Source organism: Carcharhinus amblyrhynchos, chromosome 13, assembly GCF_965287045.1.
Source record: "Carcharhinus amblyrhynchos chromosome 13, sCarAmb.v2.hapA, whole genome shotgun sequence".
Taxonomy (NCBI): domain Eukaryota; kingdom Metazoa; phylum Chordata; class Chondrichthyes; order Carcharhiniformes; family Carcharhinidae; genus Carcharhinus; species Carcharhinus amblyrhynchos.
In genome coordinates this window covers 55,332,994-55,355,960 of record NC_137336.1, presented here as the reverse complement: position 1 = coordinate 55,355,960, position 22,967 = coordinate 55,332,994, and the positions used below count along the sequence as shown (strand labels likewise).

General features: G+C 42.4%; 1 protein-coding gene across 4 annotated transcripts in view; it reads left to right on the top strand.

Moving 5' to 3' along the window:
* Nucleotides 1-19,852: 19,852 nt before the first annotated feature.
* Nucleotides 19,853-22,967, top strand: part of LOC145351919 (uncharacterized) — a 180,784-nt gene continuing 177,669 nt past the window's right edge. For all 4 annotated transcript variants that reach the window (XR_013888472.1, XR_013888473.1, XM_080201707.1 and 1 more), the window contains exon 1: nucleotides 19,853-20,485. The gene's annotated coding sequence lies outside the window, so the exon portion shown is untranslated. The remainder of the gene's footprint in view (nucleotides 20,486-22,967) is intronic.

Sequence of the window (22,967 nt, the reverse complement as noted above, 5' to 3'; positions counted from 1 at the left end):
AGTTTCCCTGCAACAACAAAATAATCCCACAGCAAACTCAATGAACTCATAGTGTTAGATTATTTGCATACACTTGAAAGATAGGAAGGAAGATTTGTAACGTCAGCTCCACACTCAGACAGCAAATAAAAGGATAGGAAAAAAAGGTTTTACAGCACAATGACCACAGAGAAAATAAATATAGGTTCACTTAAGTTCCAGAGTCCAGAATCACAGTCCAATGAGGTATTCCTTCATGGAGGCTAGTGAGCCGAAAGGTGAGGCTGGATAATTTCACTTCACAAGATGGGAAAGGTGCACAGAATTAATCAGTCTTGTAGACAATGGTACGAAACTTCCTACAAAGCAGGCGAGATGGTGCCTGGTGTTCAACCTGGGCAAAGCTTCCTATGTAGAGTCTAGTCAGCTATTAAAGAGTAGGCTGAGCTATCTGGCTCAGCAAGGCAAAATTAACTTGGTCAAGAAACCAGAAACCTAGGCTACATGACCACCTCACCATCAGTCTTCAACAAAGGATGTGTATCCATCATCTATAATTCAGCTCATTCCCAAAGACTGCTAAACATCCCAGCCATTATGAGTTTAAAGGAATGTTTGCGGGGCCATTGTCTTAGCAGACCCTGTGACTCTTGTTGGAACAGTAAAAAGTCTGACAACACCAGGTTTTAGTCCAACCGATTTATTTGATAGTAAACTCACAAACCTGGTGTTGTCAGACTTTTTACTGTGTTTACCCCAGTCCAACGCCGGCACATCCACATCATGACTCTTGTTGGAAAGCAAGGTTGTCAAATGCAAATTGCCTTTGTATAGCTCTCCTTAAAGTTGAGTTGTGTGGCCCCCAGGTAATTGTTAGTGGCTGTTAACAAAGTATAAGTTTCCCTGCAACTATAAAATGGCTTCTTTTGTTCTGGGCTCATGGTTAGGCATAGATTCAGCCATTTTGAGGATAATTTTCAACCAAGGTCCAGCTTTAAAATTTATAAATAGCAATGAGTATATGAAGGTATAAATCTATAATGTAAGGTCTTAGTCCATCACAGTCTTCTTGGTCTCAGGAAAAAATGAATTATATTTATTTTTTTCTCTTATGTGGCCTTATGAAAGTAAAGAAGAATGCATTTATTCTTTCATTCACATTCGAAAGTAAAACTCACAGTCACATTTTTGAGGTTTAAACCTGGGTCAGTGTATCAACAAGGTCATTGTCCTTGTTTTACTTGTGAAATATTTAGGTATGCTAGAAGGTTCAAAATTTGTCTTTAGGGAAAATCTATTCGGGATTAGAATTTTGACTTTTCCTCAGTCAGGGATCAAACATAAGTAAGGACATTGTTTTCAAAATTCTGTGCCTGTCCAAAACCTGATTATGCATCTTCTAAAGGGTCAGGGATTTTATTTACATGGTGGTTAGCACTCAGTGGGTGGGTAATGGTCAAGCTGCTCAGAGCATTCCAGTGGAATGCTGAGCATGTCATTCTGAGTGCCAGGTCTTCAGAGCAGAAGGCTGGGAGGTCCTTGTCCAGCTTAGTTCCTCCCTATTCACCTTTGTTAACACATGGGTACAATTATCCAAACCCAGTCGCTGTGGTCAACCTAATTGTCAGGATTTGGCATCTTTCAGGCAGTCTGCTGCAGTGTCTGGCTCAGGCATGACCACAACTGGGGTGTGCCATTTACTGTTGGTAACTGCTAGGGATTGGCACTCCAACAGGCAGAAAATCTTGGATGATAGGAAGACTGTCTTCTGGATGGGGTTTCTTCTATGTCCATATGAGGTAAGGCCACAGTTCTGTAACCTGATGGGCTGGTCTGGATCATTTTAAATGCCGTTGGCTGCTCTGACAGGTTGCCTCTTGATTCTGCATGAAGGTGGGTGAGTATGGGGTCCAGTCTCTGGAATTTCTCTGCTGCTCAGTTGAGTAGTAGGATCTATGGCCGGAATTTTACTGTCCTGCCCACCATAGGAATAAGAGCAAGCAAGGGGAGGAAGATGGAAAGGTCCGTTGACCTTGGGCAGTATTTTACAGTTTCGGGACAAGCAAGGCCATAAAATGCCACCCTACATCTTTTGAAGCACTACTGGATGGTCAACTCTTGCTGTAACCAGGCTTTTCAACTGGGTGAGGCATCTTTCTAGGTAAGTTTGGAAACTTCCCTGGTTCCCATTTAAATTTGAAAAAATGTGTCTGCCAGCCATATTTCAGGCCATCTCTTAACTTTTTCCTTTTCTACTTTAATAACTTGTCTTCCTTCAGATTCTTCAACTAAGTGGGGCATCTCCCTCACTATCTCTTTCCCTACTCTGGGACTTCTGTTATCCTTGTTTAATTCTGGGATATTCTGTATGTCTGTTTTACATTCTATTGATCTTTCCTGGACTGTATTAGCTCTACAGGCCTGGCTTTAGCTTTGTTATATTTAAGCAGCATGCACCAGTGGTTTTGGGTTTTATCTCATGCTTTTGGGCTTCTAACCATTTCCTACCCTCCTTCACTTCTGCTGGCTGACGTTGGCCTCTTTTATTTCACTGATTAACACTTTACTGCCAGCCAGGTCATTTTCTAAAAAGAAAAATCAATTCATGCAACTGGTTGTTCAGGGACAATTCCTATCATGACAGAGCCTGAAATAAGGTTACATTCTAGGTGGACCCTATGGGGTCCACAGATCCTACTTCCACTCCACTGATCAAGGCTTTGGCCTTCAGGGAGGAATTGCAGAGTAAATTTCCTTCCAACATTGAGTGGCCCCATGTCCCAGAGCAGTACAACAGACTTGCTCACATTTTAGGATGGGTTTGTGGACACTGTTCCTGAAATTACAAATCTCCAGTCATGTCTTCCAAGAGGAAAGTTTCTGTAGCGGAAAACCGTGCCTGCTCTGCTGTGCTATCCAATGCAGCATTGTACAGGGAACTACTTATGGTGTCCTATTAGACTTACAGGTTCTCCTCACAATTTCTAGCAATCAAGTCTGGAATGGTCTCTTTTATTACAATCAGAACACCGTGTTTCTGTGTGTTTTCTTGTCGATTGCAAGGGGATTCCTCACACCCTCCTTCATGTTTTTGCTTCTGAACAGGGGTCTCTCCTATTTAGGTCACACTGCTTGTCTTTCTTATTTTCAGGAATGGTTTTGGAAAGGGTGTGCCTGGCTGAGATTGTAGCTGTCTGCTGTGACTCAGGCATCTCTGGCCATGAGGACTCCCTGCTCCTCTAAGTGCATCCAAAGGTTGGAGGGTTAACAATTTTTGAATTCCTCCGAAATTATCAACTTACACGTTCCCTCATACATGCATGGGACTCTTTAGGATCTTGCCCATTAGTCAAACTATATTATTTTCGGCCATTCAAACTTGGTATAGATTTGTATGAGCTTCTTACGAGCTTTCCAGAATTGTTGGCCTCTAGGCACATAGGATGGCAGCATTGATCTGCTCAAAGTTCATTGACACATTAGGAGTCAGCAAGGAGTAAACCTCTTGGGCTGTCTCAGACAGCTGCTCTTGAATTAAAAATAGACAGATATCTAATGGACATTTTAGCTGTCCTGCTTCATCAAAAATAGCAAAAAATAACTCACTGTGAATTTTGTAATGAATTTGATGTACATGAGAGCCTCAAAGAGTGGTTCTGGGGTGGAGAGATATGAGGTGCTAACGGAGAGAGACTTTCCCTTGCAGCTTCAAACGGTAAGATCTCCTTCTTCCTTTGAGCTGCTAGCTTCATTTCCAATTTCCCGAGCTGGAATTCTCTTTCCCTTTCCTATTCCTCCTCCTGAGCCACTCTCACCCACTATTGTTGTTTTGAAGCAAGTGATACAGAAATATCAAGAAGGCCAATAGAACATGAAAATTGTATTAATCAATCTAGAAAAGACTTATGACTGCCCATTAGGGAGGAAGGTTAGGGATGTGCTTGAATTCATGAAGTCCCTGAGAAGTACATCCAACTATTGCAGGATATGTAAAAGGAGTTCCAGACAAAAGTAATAAGCAATGTAGGGGAGTGAGAATTTCAAAGTCAAAATGAGTTACTCTAAGGATTGGCACTGAGCCCTTTCCTCTGCCATATTGTTCTGAATGTTCTAACTGAGCAAGTGAGACAGGAAGTACCATGGCTTGCATTGAGGTAGATGGAGTGATAATGAAAACATGCCCAATATATATGTGGAATCAAATCATCCATGGTTATTACTGTATCTTTCTCACAAGTTCCCACTATTTCTTACTGTATACACCATGCTTCTTTGTGGTTGCTACTGGGGGCCTATAAATCACTCCCACAAGTGCCTCCTTACCTTTACTATTTCTGAACTGTACCCAAACTGATTCTACATCTTGATCTCTGGAACTAAAGTCAGCCTTAATTAACAGAGCTTTTAATTAGCCTTTTTCTACCTTTTTCTAGCTTCATATACTTCCTAAACAGTACCTACCCTTGACTTTTCAGGTGCAGGTTTTTGTTATCCTGCAACCATGTCTCTAATGGCTATCAGATCAGACATATTTATTTCTATTTGAACTGTCAATTATTCTGCTTTGTTACGAATGCTACATGAATTTAGATACACAGCCTTTAGTTCTGTCTTTTTAGATTTTTTGTAACCTCTAGCCTTATCTGCTGTGCACTCTTAGGTTTTTACTCTCTGTTACTTCCTGCCACGTTCTGATCATCATTCTCCTTATTTCCACCATGCCATTTTGCTTTGTCGTCTCTGTTTAATTCATCACATCTTCCCAAACTTGATTCCTTGCCCCCACTATTTAGTTTAAAGCCTTCTTTACTGCTCTGGTTATGTGACTTGCCTGAACACTTGTCCCAGTACAATTCTGGGGAAGACCATCCTAAATGATTTGGCTTCCAATTTCTCCCAGTAGGTACAGCCTTAGAGGTTTACAGCATGGAAGCAGGCCTTTCGGCCCAACTTGTCCATGCTGCCCTGTTTTACCACTAAGCTAGTCCCAATTACCCACATTTGGCCCATATCCCTCTATACCCATCTTACCCATGTAACTGTCTAAATGTTTTTTAAAAGACAAAATTGTACCTGCCTCTACTACCGCTTCTGGCAGATTGTTTCAGACGCTCACCACTCTCTGTGAAAAAATTGCTTCTCTGGACCTTTTTATATTGCTACCCTCTCACCTCAAACCTAAGCCCTCGAGTTTTAGACTCCCCTGCCTTTGGGAAAAGATGTTGACTATCTACCTATCTATTCCCCTCATTATTTCATAGACCTCTATAAGATCACTCTTAAGTCTCCTACACTTCAGGGAAAAGAAGTCTCAGCCTGTTCAGCCTCTCCTTATAACTCAAACCATCAAGTCCCAATAGCATCCTAGCAAATCTTTTCTGCACCCTTTCTAGTTTAATAATATCCTAGTTCTATAATAGGATGACCAGAACTGTACACAGTATTCGAAGTATGGCCTCACCAATGTCTTGTACAACTTCAAACCAAGCATGCTGAATGCCTTCTTCACCACCCTGTCCACCTGTGATTCCATTTTCATAAGAACATAAGAACATAAGAAATAGGAGCAGGAGTAGGCCACCTAGCCCTTCGAGCCTGCCCCACCATTCAATAAGATCATGGCTGATCTGTCGTGGCTCAGTTCCACATTCCCGCCCTCTCCCCATAACCCTTAATCCCCTCGCTTATCAAAAACCCATCAACCCGCGTCTTAAAAATATTTAGCTAGGCAGCCTCCAACACTTCAACGGCAGAGAATTCCAGAGATTCACCACCCTTTGAGTGAAGAAGTTCCTCCTCAACTCTGTTCTAAACCGCCCCCCCTTTATCTTGAGGCTGTGCCCCCTAGTCCTACTGTCCTTTCTGAGCAGGAAGAGTCTCTCCACCTCGATCCTATCCATCCCATTCATCATCTTATACGTCTCAATGAGATCTCCCCTCATTCTTCTAAACTCTAACGAGTACAAGCCTAGTTTATTCAGCCTCTCCTCATAGCTCAACCCCCTCAACTCCGGTATCAGCCTAGTAAACCTCCTCTGCACTCCCTCCAAGGCCAAAATATCCTTGCATAAGTGCGGCGACCAAAACTGCACACAGTACTCCAGCTGCAGCCTCACCAATGCCCTATACAGCTGCAGCAAGACCTCCCTACTTTTATATTCAATCCCCCTCGCTATGAAGGCCAGCATCCCATTAGCCTTCCTGACCACCTGCTGCACCTGCAGGCTGGGTTTTTGCGACTCATGCACAAGGACCCCGAGGTCCCTCTGCACCGTTGCCTGCTGCAGTTTTTCGCCATGTAAGTAATAGTCCTTCCTACCATTATTCCTACCAAAGTGGACCACCTCACACTTGCCAACATTAAATTCCATTTGCCATTTCCTGGCCCATTCGCCCAGCCTATCTAGATCCTTCTTCAGACTCTCCATACCCTCCGCGCAATTTGTCGTTCCACCAATCTTGGTGTCATCAGCAAATTTCGACACCATACACTCGATTCCCTCCTCCAGATCATCTATATAAATGGTAAATAGCTGAGGCCCCAGCACCGACCCCTGGGGCACTCCACTAGTCACCAACCGCCAATCCGAATAGCACCCATTAACCCCCACTCTCTGCCTCCTATTTGACAACCAATCCTCTATCCACGCTAACACCCTACCCCCAACTCCATGCCCCCTTACCTTCTGCAATAACCTCTTGTGAGGTACCTTGTCAAACGCCTTCTGAAAATCAAGAAAGACCACATCCACCGGCTCTCCTCTATCCACCGCCCTAGACACATCCTCATAGAACTCCAGTAAATTTGTCAGACACGACTTCCCCTTAACGAAACCGTGCTGCATCTGCTCTATCAAGCAATTCCCCTCAAGATGCCTTGCTATTTCCTCCTTGATGATGGATTCTAACATTTTACCTACAACAGACGTTAAACTAACCGGCCTATAATTCCCTGCCTTTTGCCTGCCACCCTTCTTAAACAACGGTGTAACATTAGCCGTTTTCCAATCTTCCGGCACTTCCCCGGAATCCAGCGACGTTTGGAAAATAACCACCAAGGCATCCACTATCACCTCCGCCATTTTTTTCAGAACCCTTGGGTGCATTCCATCCGGTCCTGGGGACTTGTCCACAATCAGTCCCTCCAGTCTGTCGAGCACCGCCTCTCCAGTAACAATAATGTCATTGAGACCCTCCTGTCCTACCATCAAGGAGCTATAAACCTGTACTCCCAGATCTCTTTGTTCTGTAACTCTCCCCAGTGTCCTACCATTAACTGAGCAGATTCTGCCCTGGTTCAATCTGCCAAAATGCATCACCTCACATTTGTCTAAATTAAACTCCATCTGCCATTCATCGGCCCACTGGCCCAATTGATTAAGATCCCATTGCAATCCGAGATAACCTTCTTCATTGTCCACTATGCCACCAATCTTGATGTCATCTGCAAGCTTACTTACCATGCCTCCTAAATTCTCATCCAAATCATTAATATAAATAATAAATAGCAGCTCTAATCACTGAGGCACACCGCTGGTCACAGGCCTCTAGTGTGACAAACAATCCTCTACAACCACTCTTTGTCTTCTATCGTCAAGCCAATTGGCTACCTTACCTTGAATCCCGTAAGATTTAAATTTATACAATAACCTACCATGCAGTACCTTAACAAAGGCCTTGCTAAAGTCCATGTAGATAACATAGACTGCACTGTCCTTATCTAACTTCTTGGATATTCCTTCAAAAACTCAAGCAAATTTGTGAGACATGATTTTCCATTCACAAAGCCATGCTGACTGTCCCTACTCAGTCCTTGCCTCTCTAAATGCCTGTAGATCCTATCACTCAGAATACTTTCTCACAACTTACCCACTACCGACAGTAGGCTCACCGGTCTATAGTTGCCAGACTTTTCGCTGCAGCCCTTCTTAAACAAAGACACAACATTTGCTCCCCTCCAATCTTCAGGCACTTCACCTGTGGCCACTGATGATTTAAATATCTCTACTAGGGGACCCGCAATTTCCTCCCTAGCCTCCCACAACGTCCTAAGATACATTTCATCAAGTCCCAGGGATTTATTTACCTTGACGTGCTTGAAAACTTCCAGTACCTCCTTCTCTGCAATATGTACACTCCTCAAGACATCACTGTTCATTTCCCCAAGTTCTCTAACCTCCATGCCTTTCTCAACAGTAAATACTGATGAGAAATATACATTTAGGATCTCACCCATCTCTTGTGGATCCACACATAGATGACCTTGTTGATCCTTAAGAGGCCCTACTCTCTCTTTTGCCCTTTATATATTTGTAGGAGGTTATTATCTTTCAAGTTCTGCTTTTTAAGTTAGCCTCTAGCTTCTCATACTCCCTCAGCAGAATCTCTTTTCTAGTTCTACCAATGTCATTGGTACCTACATGGACCACATGCACTAGATCCTCGCCCTTCCATTGCAAGTTCCGTTCCAACCCAGAGCAGATGTCCTGAACTCTGGCACCAGATAGGCAACACTGGTCTGGAATCCCAATTTTGGCTGCAGAGAACTGTATCTATTCCCATCACTACACTATCGCCAAACACCACTACATTTTTATTAACTTCCCCCGTTGAGTGACATCTTGTACCATGGTATCACTTTCCGTTTGCTCATCTGTCCTGCAACAACCACCTTTGTCTATACAGGCTGCAAAAACTCAAGTCTGCTGAACAATAGCAAAGCCTGAGGTTTCTCCACTTCTAGCTTCTGGGTCCCGCATACACACAGTCACACTCTCTTGCTGCTGGCCACTGACAAAAGAGGTAGAGAGGTAGAGAGATTCTTCCCGCTCAGAAAGGACAGCAGGACTAGAGGGCACAGCCTCAAGATAAGGGGGGAGCAGATTAGAACGGAGTTGAGGAGGAACTTCTTAACTCAAAGGGTGGTGAATCTCTGGAATTCTCTGCCCGTTGGTGGAGTCTACCTCGCTAAGACATGGGTAGATAGGTTTTTGGTAGGCAAGGGAATTAAGGGTTATGGGGAGAAAGCGGGAAAGTGGAACTGAGCCACTTCAGATCAGCCATGATCTTATTGAATGGCGGGGCAGGCTCGAAGGGCTAGATGGCCTACTCCTGCTCCTATTTCTTATGTTCTTATGTTCTTAAAATCAGAAGACCCTAACCTAAGGGGGAGGTGACTGCCTTTTCCCCAGTCACACAACCAGCCTGCCGGTGTCCTGGTCTGATAACTGTTACTAATCCCAGTAGCCGCCTCTACATTTGTGGGGATCTTCCACAACTTAATAAAGCTGTACCAAGGGAAGTCCACCTGATGGCGTTGGTAGATGACATTTTGGCCAAGATCATTAATATTGTCCTTTTTACTAAGCCTGATGCCAGCAGCAAGTTTTGACAAATACTTCTCAACTAGGAATCAAGGCTGCTAACAACCTTTATTATGTCTTTTGGTCAATTTTGCTTTAATTGCCTTCCTTTTGGTATTTTGGCTGTCCCTGAAATATTCCAACACACCATGTAAACAATCCTTGACAGCAAACAAGGTGTAAACAATCCTTGACAGCAAACAAGGTTTTATGCCATCCTTATACATGGTTCTATAAGACAGAAACAGAACAAAAGGGTAAGAGAGGTTCTCAAGGCTCTCCATGAAGCAGGCCTCATGCTAAATGACAACTGTGAGTTCAACAGACCAACATAAAATTCATAGGGCACATCATCCAATGGCATTGTAATATAGTCAATCCACAGAAAACAAAGGCCATTGCAAAGTTTCCCCAACCCAACCTGCATCACCAACATTCAACGTTTTCTTGGGATGGTGAACCAGGAAAGATTCATCCCTAATTGGTCACACTCGTAGAACCCTTAAGACTCCTCCTGCAGAAAGGGCAACAATGGTTTTGAGACACAGAACAACTCATGGCCTTTCAATCCATTAAACTTCAACTAGTCTCCTCAGATGTCCTGGTTGCTTGCTATTGTTGCTGATGCTCCCTCCACTGGCCTTGGCCTTAATTATGTTCTCATACAGTTACAAAATAATGGTGATAGAAAACTGAACGAAGGTATGCCACTGTTGAGAAAGAGGAATTGACAGTTGCATGCATTTTTGTTGATTATCTGATTGGGCTTGCCTTCTAAGTGGAAATAGACCTCAAGCTCTTCATAACAGTCCCCAGTTGCATATACAATGATTTCACCTCTAGTTGATGTGGTACCAGTACACAGCCATTTATGTCCCAGAAAAATCACAAACCATGGCTCATACTCTCTGCAGAGCCATGGTCAACCATACAGTCATATTTGGTTCTACATCAGTGTTAGACATAGAAACATTTTCCTCAATTGTCATGCGCCAACTACCCATACCCACTACAAAATTCCAGGATGTTCAATGTGCCCAAAAAGAATGCGGAATGCATTCAAGTGAGGAGGTTCTCCAAGAGCAGTCTAAATATAGCCCTACCAACCATCTTATCTGCAAATATTCAGAGCAACTAGCCCATGTGACCATTATGGATGACTTTCTAGTTTACAACCATAATTTGGTCATATGTCAAGATATTCTTCACAGCCTTAGTGGAAGTCACCTAGGCATTGCTAAACTCAGAGAAAGAGCACTGCAAACAGTCTAGTAACCAGGCATCACACAAGCAATCCAGGATTTTGTCCTGTCCTGTCACACCTGCTAAGTTAAAACTCCAACACCAAAGATGGATGCCATCATCTCACATGAGAACACCATCCACCAGGTACACGGAACATACCCTTGCAACTTGGCCAACATTGTCTACCTGATACACTGCAAGAAAGGATGTCCCAAGGCATGGTGCACTGGGGAGACCATGCAGACGCTATGACAATGGATGAATGAACACCGCTCAATAATCACCAGGCAAGAATGTTCCCTTCCTGTTGACGAGCACTTCAGCGGTTACGGGCATTCGGCCTCTGATCTTCAGGTACATGTTCTCCAAGGTGGCCTTCACAACATATGACAGCGCAGAGTCACTCAGCAGAAACTGATAGCCAAGTTCCGCACACATGAGGATTGGCCTCAACCAGGATCTTGGGTTCATGTTACACTATCTGTAACCCCCAAGACTTGCCTGGGCTTGCAACATCTCACTTACTGTCCTGTCTGGGGACAATACACATCTCTTTAACCTATGCTTAATGCTATCTCCACTCACATTGTCTGCACCTTTAAGAATTGATTAGCTGTAAAGACTTGCATTCTAATCAGTATTCTGTAAACTGTGCGTGCTTTTATATGCTCTGTTTGTGAGCAGAACTCTCCACTCACCTGACGAAGGGGCAAACCCCAAAAGCTCGTGGGTTTACAATCAAATAAACTTGTTGGACTTTAACTGGTGTTGTGAGACTTCTTACTGTGTTTACCGGCTTTGATTTCCACAGCAATACATTTATTATGATTCTTATTCTCGATAGTTAAGACATGATCGGGTTTCATACAGCTACATCAGAGTGTTGCAGACCGTCTTTTCCACCCATCAGTCCCTGGATGAAATTATTTCAGATGATGGGCCCTAATTTGCAAACAATTATTTTCAGCAGTTCACCATTAATGATGGTATCTCCCATGTTACCCACTCCCCTATTCATCTGCTGAGGAAGCACTACAGACCAGTATGGATCTGATGTGCAAGAATAGGGATCGGCCTTCAGCTCTGCTGCAGCCAAAACTCTAGCCAAAGGATTCTTTCTGATTGAATGCCTAATGGGCTGCCGTTTAAAAATGCAGGTTCCAAGAATTCTGGGAAAAATGATTCCAGACACAGAGGAAAAGCTCTGTACATACTGTAAATAGTGTAAATAAACTAACCTTTAAGTAAAGACCCCTGATACGCCTACGGCTCTTCCTTATTAGAGTCCTGACTTAGCACATTCTACAATGTTGGGGGGGTGGGGGTAATTTTAGCTGGAGATGGGGTGGGGGGGGTTGGGGGCGGGCTGCAGGACGGGCCTTTCCTGGTCTTCTTCAAAATGCTGCCTCAATGCCTCAAATCTTTTAAATAACCAGAAAGGACAGGTTTAATGTTTAATTAAACCTTGGTTTAATGCCTCATCTAAAAGACTGAAGTAGATAATGCATTTACTAAATAGGTAAAGTGGATCCACCACTCACATTTTAATGATTGAAAATAATTGATTATTTCAGCAATTATTAAGAAACACCAAAGCGGTGAGACCCAAATGAGCAGCTTTCTGTACAGAAGCATGAACAATAAGGCCTTCAGGAAAGAAGGGCAGAAATTGGAAAAGAAAAATAAACATAGTTCCACACATTTAATTTAGAATTCTGTCCTTTTTTTCAAATCAAAAATATCAATCTTGACATTTTTCAATGTTGTTAGCTCTATAGAGCCAGAAAGACACTGGGAAAAATAGGCCAGGGTTTTGAAACAAATTATAATTTTTGCTGTATAGGCTGCCCTGGAAGCAGTCAGTTACATGGTATCACATCACCCCTTGATTTGTCTTCTCCTGCCCCAGTTAGCACTATGACAACCGTGTGGGCATTCATTTCCTGAAGAGGATAAAGTGGATCTGGATCTAAGTAAATAGGAGCCACTTATATCTCTGAGTTGACATAGTGTTTAGGCACGCAGATAAGGATGGCATTAAGGTTAATGTTAGAACGATTTCAGATGCAGTGATGGTGGACACATTACAATTGCCTCAAAGTTCCTAGGCTACAAAAGGTGTTGTGCAGAAAGGATCAATCTGGATTTTTGCTCGATTGCTCCCTAATAGGTCTTGTTGAAAGTATGTGCAGAAAGATGATGGATGACAACATTGTCAGATTTAGCTATTGAAGCCCCAGGATATGCACTGTCCAGTTTTGCATAGGAAAGGTAGATATCTGGATTAGGTTACTAGATCTATGGATCCTTGTATGCCACAACCTTCATGAGCGGAAAAAGAACCAGTCAGCAAATCAACCTGAAGGTGGAAAAAGTTATTTAACTTTGAGACGATGAAGAATTACGACTCTGACATGATGCCCTATTTATTAGGCCACCTTTCTTTGATTGATCTCTACCATCATTTATTGTCATGAATTCTCCTGTCCAAAGCTTTAATGCTTTGTCATTCAGAAATATATTTCTGATATTATAAATTCACCTACTACCCAAACCATGATGATATAGGTAGAACTGCTGCCTGCAAACAGAGCTCCACAGAAGGATACACAAAGTTTAGCAACTTTTGTTTTCTACTGACTATGTGGATTGAAACTGGATGCGAGAAGCATATCAACAGCAAATTTTATGTTCCTGGCAAAAACATGAAATTCTGGATTAAGTATTCGCAACTTACATGCATCTCCTATCATGCTGGAGAATGATGGTTACTATACTTCCTCAATATTGTGCAGGATATATGCTGGCATGAGTTAGATCAGCTTGTTTCATTGAACTTGGGATGTGAGTCTCACAAGCAAAGCTAGCATTTATTTCCCATTGTGAAATACCCTTGAAAAGGTGGCAGTAAGCTACCTTCTTGAACCACTTGCAGTCTATGTGATGTGAGTATACCCCCCAGTACTTTTTTGGCATTTTTGCACCATCAAATCCAATGTGCCATTTCAGAGGACAGTTAAAAGTTAGCCATAGGTTACTCTTTTATTAAGCCAATTACACAATTGTAGAATTGTACAACACATAAGGAGCCCATTTGGCACATTGTGCCTGTGCTGGTTCTTTGAAAGATCTATCTGATCAGTCCCACTTTTGTGCTCTTTATCCAATTCCATTTTTTAAAAGAAAATATTAAATTTGCTTCTGCTACCCTTTCAGACAAAACTTTCTAGAATAAATCTACTCACTGCAGAAAAGAAAGACTCATCTCATTTCCCATTGTTTACTCAATTGTCTTAAATCTGTGTTCTCTAGTTATTGACCCACTTACCAGTTGAAAGAAATTCCTTATTTACCTTAATACCCTCATGACATATTTTTTAGAAGGGCTTGCTGATGATTAATTTGGTAAATATGCTGCTATACAAACCAGGAAGGCCCGACTTTCAATCCCTAGTCATTCCATTTCTTTTTATTGTTTCATGAGTCATGGGTATTGTTGGCTAGGCCAGCTTTTGTATTGTGCATCCCGAATTGCCCTTGAAAATGTGATGGTGAGCTGCCATCTTGAACTTCGGCCATTTATAGAATCATAGAAAAACTACAGCACAAACAGGCCCTTCGGCCCACAACTTGCGACGATCATATCTCTATCTACTAGGCTTACCTATAACCCTCTATCCTATTAAATCCCATGTACTCATCCAGAAGTCTCTTAAAAGACCCTAATGAATTTGCCTCCACCACCACTGACGGCAGCCGATTCCACTCACCCACCTGACATCTCCTCTGTACCTACTCCCCAGCTCCTTAAACCTGTGTCCTCTTGTGGCAGCCATTTCAGCCCTGGGAAAAAGCCTCTGAGAATCCACCTGATCAATACCTGTCATCATCTTATACACCTCTATCAGGTCACCTCTCATCCTTTGTCTCTCTAAGGAGAAAAGACTGAGCCCTCTCAACCTATCCTTATAAGGCATGCCACACAATCCAGGTAACATCCTTGTAAATCTCCTCTGCACCCTTTCAATGGCTTCCATATCCTTCCTGTAATGAGGTGACCAGAACTGAGCACAGTACTCCAAGTGGGGTCTGACCAGGGTCTTATACAGCTGCAGCATTATTTCCCAACTCCTAAACTCAATTCCTTGATTGATGAAGGCCAGTACACCATATGCCTTCTTAACCACATCCTCTACCTGCAAAGCCAATTTGAGAGTCCTATGAACCCGGACCCCAAGATCCTTCTGATCTTCCACAATGCTAAGAGTCTTACCCTTAATATTATATTCCTTCATCCCATTTGACCTGACAAAATGTACCATTACACATTTGTCCGGGTTGAAGTCCATCTGCCACTTCTCCGCCCAGTCTTGCATTCTATATCACGCTGCAACTTCTGACATCGCTCCAAACTATCCACAACGCCTCTGACCGTTGTGTCATCGGCAAACTTACCAACCCATCCCTCCACTTCCTCATCCAGGTCATTTATAAAAATCACAAACAGCAAGGGTCCCAGAACAGATCCCTGGGGCACTCCACTGGTGACCGAGCTCCGTGCAGAAAAAGACCCATCTACAGCCACTCTTTGCCTTCTGTGGGCAAGCCAGTTCTGGATCCACAAAGCAATGGCCCCTTGGATCCCAAGCCCCCTCACTTTCTCAATAAGCCTTGCATGGGGGGCCTTATCGAACATCTTGCTGAAGTCCATGTAAACATCCACCGCTCTTCCTTTGTCAATGTGTTAAGTCACATTTTCAAAAAACTCAACCGGGCTCATAAGACATGATCTGCCTTTAACAAAGCTGTGCTGACTACTTTTGATCATACTATACTTCTCTAAATGTTCATAAATCCTGTTCTCAGGATCTTTTCCATCAACTTACCAACCACTGAGGTTAGACTCACCTGTCCATAATTTCCTGGGCTATCTCTATTCGCTTTCTTGAATATAGGAACCACATCCGCAATCCTCCAATCCTCCGGAACCTCTCCCATTTCCATCGATGACACAAAGATCATCGCCAGAGGCTCTGCAATCTCTTCCCTCGCGTCCCACAGTAACCTGGGGTACATCCCATCCGGTCACGGCGACTTATCTATCTTGATGCTATTCAAAAGCTCCAACACATCCTCTTTCTTAATGTCCACACACTCAAGCTTTTCAAACCACCTCAAGCCTGCACTACAACCACCAAGATCTTTTTCCACCGTGAATACCGAAGTAAAGTATTCATTGAGCACCTCTGCTATTTCTACCATTCTATACAAACTTTCCCACTGTTACATATTATAGGTCCTATTCCTTCGCATTTCATCCTTTTACTCTTCACATATTTGTAGAACGCTTTAGGGTTTTCCTTAATCTTATCTGCCAAGGCCTTCTCATGACCCCTTCTGGTTCTCCTAATTTCCTTCTTAAGTTCCTTCCCACAAGCCATATACTCCTCTAGATCCCTAACATTACCTAGCTCCCTGAACCTTTTGTACGCTTTTCTTTTCTTTTTGACTAAATTCATTACAACTTTCGTGCACCACAGTTCCTGTAACCTACCATAACCTCCCTGTCTCATCGGAATGTGTAGTGCAGAGCTCCAGACAAACATTCCTTGAAAATCTGTCACCTTACTTCGGTACATTTCTACATGAATACCTCCTTCCAATTTACGTCTCTTATTTTCTGCCTGATGGCTCCATATTTATGTGGTGTAGGTAAATCTATGGTGCTGTTAGGGAGGGAGTTCCAGACTTCTGACCTAACAATAGTGAAAGAATGAAGATATAATTATAAATCAGGATGGTATGTGGCTTGGAGAGGAACTTGCAGGTGGCAGTGTTCCCATGCATCTGCTGCCCTTGCCCTTCTAGGTGGTAGTGTTTGTAGGTTTGGCAGGTGCTATTGAAGGAGCCTTGGTTACTTGTTGCAGTGCATCTTAAAGTTTATTTATTAATCACAAATAGGCTTACATTAATACTGCATTGAAGTAACTGTAAAAATCCCCTAGTTGCCACACTCCTGTGCCTGTTCAGGTACACGGAGGAAAAATTTAGCATGGCCAATGCACCTAACCAGCACGTCTTTCAGACTGTGGGAGGAAACCAGAGCACCTGGAGGAAATCCACGCAGACACAGGGAGAACGTGCAAACTCCACACAGGCAGTGATCTGAGCCAGGAATCAAACCCAGGTCCCTGGCACTGTGAGGCAGCAGTGTTAACCACTGTGCAACCATGCTGCCCCTTGTAAATGGTACACACCATTGCCACTGTACATCTACGATGCAGGAAGTGGATGTTAAGGTGTTGAATTGTGTGCCAATCAGCTATGTCTTGGATGGTGTCAGGAGGTGAGTTACACTATGTTAATTTACAAGCTGCTCTTGTAGCCACATCATTTGCATGACTGGTCCAGTTCAGTTTCTATGCTAAATTAGCTAAGTTTCAGCTGCTGTGCCATTGGCCTTCAGTAATCCAGGTGTATATGTTATCCATGGCTCAGTGGATCGCTCTCAATGGAGATATGGAGCACATGTAGGCCAGGCTGGATAACAATGGCAGATTTCCTTCCCTGAAGGAGATTAGTGAAACAGATGTTTATGACAATCTGTTACTTTATTGTCTGATCATTATTAATGAAACTAGCATTTTATTCAAGATTTTAATAATTGAATTTAAATTCCCCTAGATGTCATGGTGAGGTTTGACTAAAATCGTCTTAGCATAAGTCCATGCCTTTGAAATACTAGTTAAATATCACTGTGATGCTACCATTCCCTAACTGATTTTAATTATTTTGCAAGAGTCAAAATACAAGTTTAATACTTCATTGTGGGATAAATATAACAAGGTGGAACGTGAATATTGATCAGTTTCTTGAAAATCTTTACTCCTATACCAACTTTATCAGCTATTTGCTCCTCAGACCTTAGATAAGATTACCAGGTCCCCATGAAATGTTTTATTTCTCTAGATGTTTTATGGCTGCAATTTAACATTATTTTACAGAAGACAAATTTGGGGTTCATCAGGATAATTTTACACACAATATTTCTACTCAGAGAAAGTTTTCTTAGGGTGAAGATTCAGTCATGTGTCACCTGTGCAAACTGTGTCCAAGTGTTGAAGATTCAAGGATATTGAATTCAGCCCCTAGATTATGTGTTCTCACAAGCCTTTTTTTATTGCTTTAGTGTCAAAGATTATTTGATAACGCTTCCATAAAGACTCTTGACACGTTTTATTGTTCAGGGGGCTACATAAATGCAAGATGTTGTTGTTATTTGTCATGTACGGCAAAGTACCAATAGACTAAAGTATTAATACATACTGTGGATTGTGCAGGTTGAGAACAGGTTAGAATAACCGTATAATATCGTGGATCTTCACCACCCAAGTTACAGACAGGGATGTTTAACCTGAATTTGTACATCCAGGCGCATTGGTATTTCCCTTTCGTCCATTTTGTCAACCAAGTTACAGTTAAGTTATGACGGGATAAAGCTATGTATCCTGCGACTTAACGAAATATTGCGTTGCAATACATCATGGTGCTTCAGAAAACGGCTGCATTCTAAACCTCATTTAGTTTTATGTATGTCAAGGTCAAACTTAAAAAGATCCGTTGCGAAAAGAAGTTCATCCTTATGAAAATTAAATGTACCTAACGTTAGTCGGCTGATGTTGCCCGTCCTGGCCGAGTACAAAATAGCTCAACTGTGCATCGGGACTCGAAGATTAGGGGCTGAATGATTGAGAGAGAGAGAGAGGGAGAGAGAATATTTACTTTACGTAGCATATTTTTAAAATATAAAACGTTGCTTTTGCGCAGTCGATGTCTGTCTCTTGATGGGCTTCCTCTCGTTTTGTGTAACCAAGGGAAGACAACATACATCAAACGCGCGTTAAAAAGACACAAAGATTAATTAGTTGCAAAGTATAAGGTCTTCAAAAACGAAAATGGGTTTCTGATCCTCCCAAGAACTCGCTATTTCTAAATATAAAGTACCGATGAAATAAATAATGGGGAAAGAAAGCCCATCAAAGTTTACTGATTGCATTTTATTCTCGCATAGTTATTTTGTTCTAGCACGGACTATGTTTAAACCAGGAAGAATAGCTAAACCCATCCATTTTGTTTCGTTCAGACCTGAAGTCTTGATTTATACAGTCCCCCGGACTCCTACACCCCTGTACCGCCCAGCAGCCTCTCGAAAACCTAACCCTCGAACTTATTCAGAGACTGAGATTTCTCCACATCCCCATCTCATTTTTGCTATTTCTCATATCGTGTTGTAATCCGTGGACACACAAACTGATGTCAAAGTGCCCCAGTCGGCACTTCAAAATGTCATTGAGGCTGGATTATTTTGAATTTAAAGGAGCAGGGATCAAGCCAAATAAAATGGGCTCAGTCCCTCAGGGTGCCATTTGTATTCCTCTCTGGTCGAGAGAGCTATTTTCCCCCATGATTTGGGCTCTTCTAGCAAACCCAAGAGGCAGGTTTTTGCTGAAGCCTCCTGCAAACAGGAACTGACAGACGTTAGGCTTTTAAAAGGTGTGTGGCCAATGGAAGTCAAAAGTGACATACACGTTTTTAAATGTGATCACGGGTAAAATGGAGGCGCAAAGGAGACATGTCAGGAGCCACAATGGCAGACAACCCTCTTGTAAAAGAGTGCCCCATTTTGTTTACCCCCCCCACCATGTCGTGTAACACGATGGCCCAGGACATCAATCACAATAGAGAAAAAACACAGTTGACATGATCGTACTTGGCTAACTATGTATTAAAAAATTTACAAAGTGATCAAGGTCTTGGGTGAAACCTAAGATGGCGGAAGTGACGCGGAATGGCGCGGAGTTGGTGGGGGGGTAACGCAAGAAAGTAAGTCGGTGGTGGTGGTGGGGGGGAAGCGAATAATAAAATAACTATTTTAACACGATTTACTTTCAATGCACAGAGGACGGTGGATGTGTGAGATGTTAGAGAGGCAGAGCTGGCTGGCTGAAGGGAGGTGGCGGTGACCGTTGCCAGCGGCAGTTGAACTCGTAACAGGAGGGGAAAGGAGAGGGGGGGGGCTCGCGGCGGCGGTGGCTCGCGCCTGCTGCCGGCCGGTGGGGGAGCCGGGGGGGGGGGGGGGGGGGAAGGGAAAGGAGCGTACGCTGATTGGCTGAGAGCGGCCGGGCTGTCACCAACAACAAGACAAGTCGGTAAGTGCACAGACACACACACACGGAGAGAGAGAGAGAGGAGGGAGAGGGGAAGGATTAAAAAAAAATGCCGAACCCGCACGGTCAATATTGAAATCAAGGCCGGCGGATGCTACTACATTTTCTTTGCATTGTGTCTGGAAAAAAAATACTTTTGGCCAAATAGAGTGCGTTTTTTTTGGTGTGTTGTGTGTGCAAGGGGGGGGGGGGGGGGTAGTGGAGGAAGGAGGTACTGCCCACCCATCAGCCTAGGCCTAGGACTAGGACAACCAGCCAATAGTGCTGTGGAGCAGCATGGAAATGCAGGGGTATTGAGATATTTGGGGAGGGGTGAGGGTTATTGAGCCGCATTTGGGATTTTCTGAGGGGGGAGGAGAACAAACAAAGAAGCGGCCAAGTTTGGTGTCTGCTCTATATTTTTCTCTCATCTGTCCCCTGCGTTCTCATCCGCCTCCATTGATGGTAGTGCAAGTGTGCTAGGATAGCTGAGGATGAAGGGCAGCCATGTTACATCAGGAACTTTTCATGCAAGAGCTTAATCCAACTCGGGTGTGATTTTTTTAATATATATATGTGGAGTTGTAGGATCTTTAAACAATGTAAGGTAAAATGCCGTTAATTTAAATGAACTGTCATTGCAAAAGGAAGGAGCACGGGACCCGAAGGCAATCGAGAAGAAAAAAGGTTAAGGTGAGTTGGAGTCAAAGACTGACGTCAGGAGGGTTAACGTTGTGTACAGTTTGTAAATCGAGTTTCAAATCAGTGAAACTTGAGGTCTATTTAATGAATGGGCAGGTAAGATGATGTTGTTTGTTGCAGATCTTATTGGACTCTTCAACATCGAGATACTCACATTTCTGGAAGGTTATTCAAGAGGAGGAGCAAGAGTGGTCATAATGTACAATGCAGTGCAGTTACAATATTTTAAATGCTGAAGTTTTATCTGATGGGGTGTAACGCATGCAACAATTTAACTGTTTTTTTTTGCTTTTTGAACTTGTGATGTTTCCTTTAATTTACACTTAAAGATGCAACATAGCTTTAAAAGGCCTACCTAAACTGGGTAGAATTTAGGCTCATGCATGACTTCACATATTGTAATAAGGAAATATATATTTTAGAACTTCTTTCTCTTCCCACCCCTCCCCCATTACTCAAAAAGACCACCTTTCAGGAGGTATGAGGGGAGAAGGTAAAATTGCAAACAATTCAATGCCAGTTTGTTGGTGTTTAAAGTTAGCTGAGGAGAACAGCACAAGATCAGTCAAGTAACATTTGTTTGAACAGAGTTATGGTGCGGCTGTTTGCTTTGGAATAGGGATATTTAAAGCTAAAACAATATGAAGATATATAATCTACTTTATGTAGATATGAAATATTTATCGTAATTTTTTTTGCTAATTGAACAATTTTTCATCCTGTTATTCTGCCATATCTGTGTTTATGTTCAACTGCTAGGATATGTCAATTTTGAATGAAATACTTCCATAATTATTAGCGGCTTTTATAATGTAAACCCATTTTGTATGAGAGCAAGTTCTCTCATTTCTCCCCCAATCACCTAAAAATGTAAGAGTTCCAAATGGCGGTTATATGATTTGAAATCATTTTGAAAGAGTTGATTGTGTAAACAATGCTTTAATGGAAAAATCATGACGTGGAAACGCTGGGTTGTGAGCACAATAAAAAGTCTCACAACACCAGGTTAAAGTCCAACAGGTTTATTTGGAATCATGAGCTTTTGGAGCGCTGCTGCATCATCAAGTGAGCACTCTGAAAGTTTCTGAATAAACCTGTTGGACTTTAACCTGGTGTTGTGAGACTTCTTAATGGAAAATGTCTTTGGAAGTAGATTCATGTTACCTTGCAATTTTATATTCTGTAATGTTTCATAAATGCCTGTCTAGCATAATGTTAGAATATTGCAAATAATTAGTTGTCTTCCCTTCTAATTTTATGAAATAGGCCACTTTAAAACTCAAATTGTGATTTTCTTTTTTGACTGCTTTTTTTCAGGGCTTGGATCATATGTGGTCTGGTTGATATTAGGATATTGAGTCTTCTGGACATTGTTTTGTTTAATTCCAGATAATGTGATCTATGTTTGGTAAAAACAAATTATTTACAAGACAATAATTGCAATTTACCCAGTAAGTTTTTAAGTGATAACCTACATGGGATATAAAAGTCCAAGGCTCAATCTCTGCACTCCACGCTATTAGGAAGTGCTGTATTTCACCTGAGATAGGAGAGGAAAATTGATCAGCTTTTCTGTATGCAACTGTTGATGGCCCTTGTTGGAAGCAAGCATCAATGAATGTCAGATGAGGAGCAAATGGGGCTTAATTGTTATGCCCCAACAGTAAAAATACCTGATGATGCTGAAAGACTTTTGATCAGTAATACAGAAGGGTGACTGGAATAGTACCTTGGTTTCAGCCGCCCCCTTTTTCTTTGTCTGAACGTAATTTAAGTTTGCTTACTTGGTTCGACCCAAAAGAACAAAAAAGACACGGAGAAAATTAGCATGGCAGTTTTCCCAAAGTAAGAGTGGGAACACCCGTTTATGGAAGGGACAGTACATTTTTATTTCATGAGTTGTGAATACTACCAAGGCCAACGTTTAGTGCCAGTCATAATTGTCTTGAGGTGCCAGTGAGCTGCCTTTTTGAACTCCTGCAGTCCATCATGGTATATGTAAATCCATAATATTGTTAATAAGGAAATTTTAGGTTTTTGACTTGGGTGAAAGAATGGCAATGTAGTTCCAGGTTAGGGAAATGTGTGTCTTGGAGGGATGTTTGCAGGTGATAGTAGTCTCATGCATCTGCCCTTGGTCTTCTAGGTGTAGAGGTCATGGGCTTGGAAGGTGCTGTCAGAGCCTTGGTGAGTTGCTGAAGTGCATCTTGTGTATGGGTTTGTGCACATGACTGCTACTGTGTGTCAGTGGTAGAGGAAGTGACGTTGAAGGTGGCGGATGATGTGCCCTTATTATTGTTATTTTGGTTAAGTTTAGTCCAGGTGAGATAGCTTTGACCATCCACAGGCCATAAAAGTAGTACTATCAAATGCGATAGTATAGAAAGATGAGAGAAGTCATTGAAACTTAAATAATGAAAGACTTGGATAGAATGGACATGGGGAAAGTTCTTTCCATTCGTAAGAGAGACTA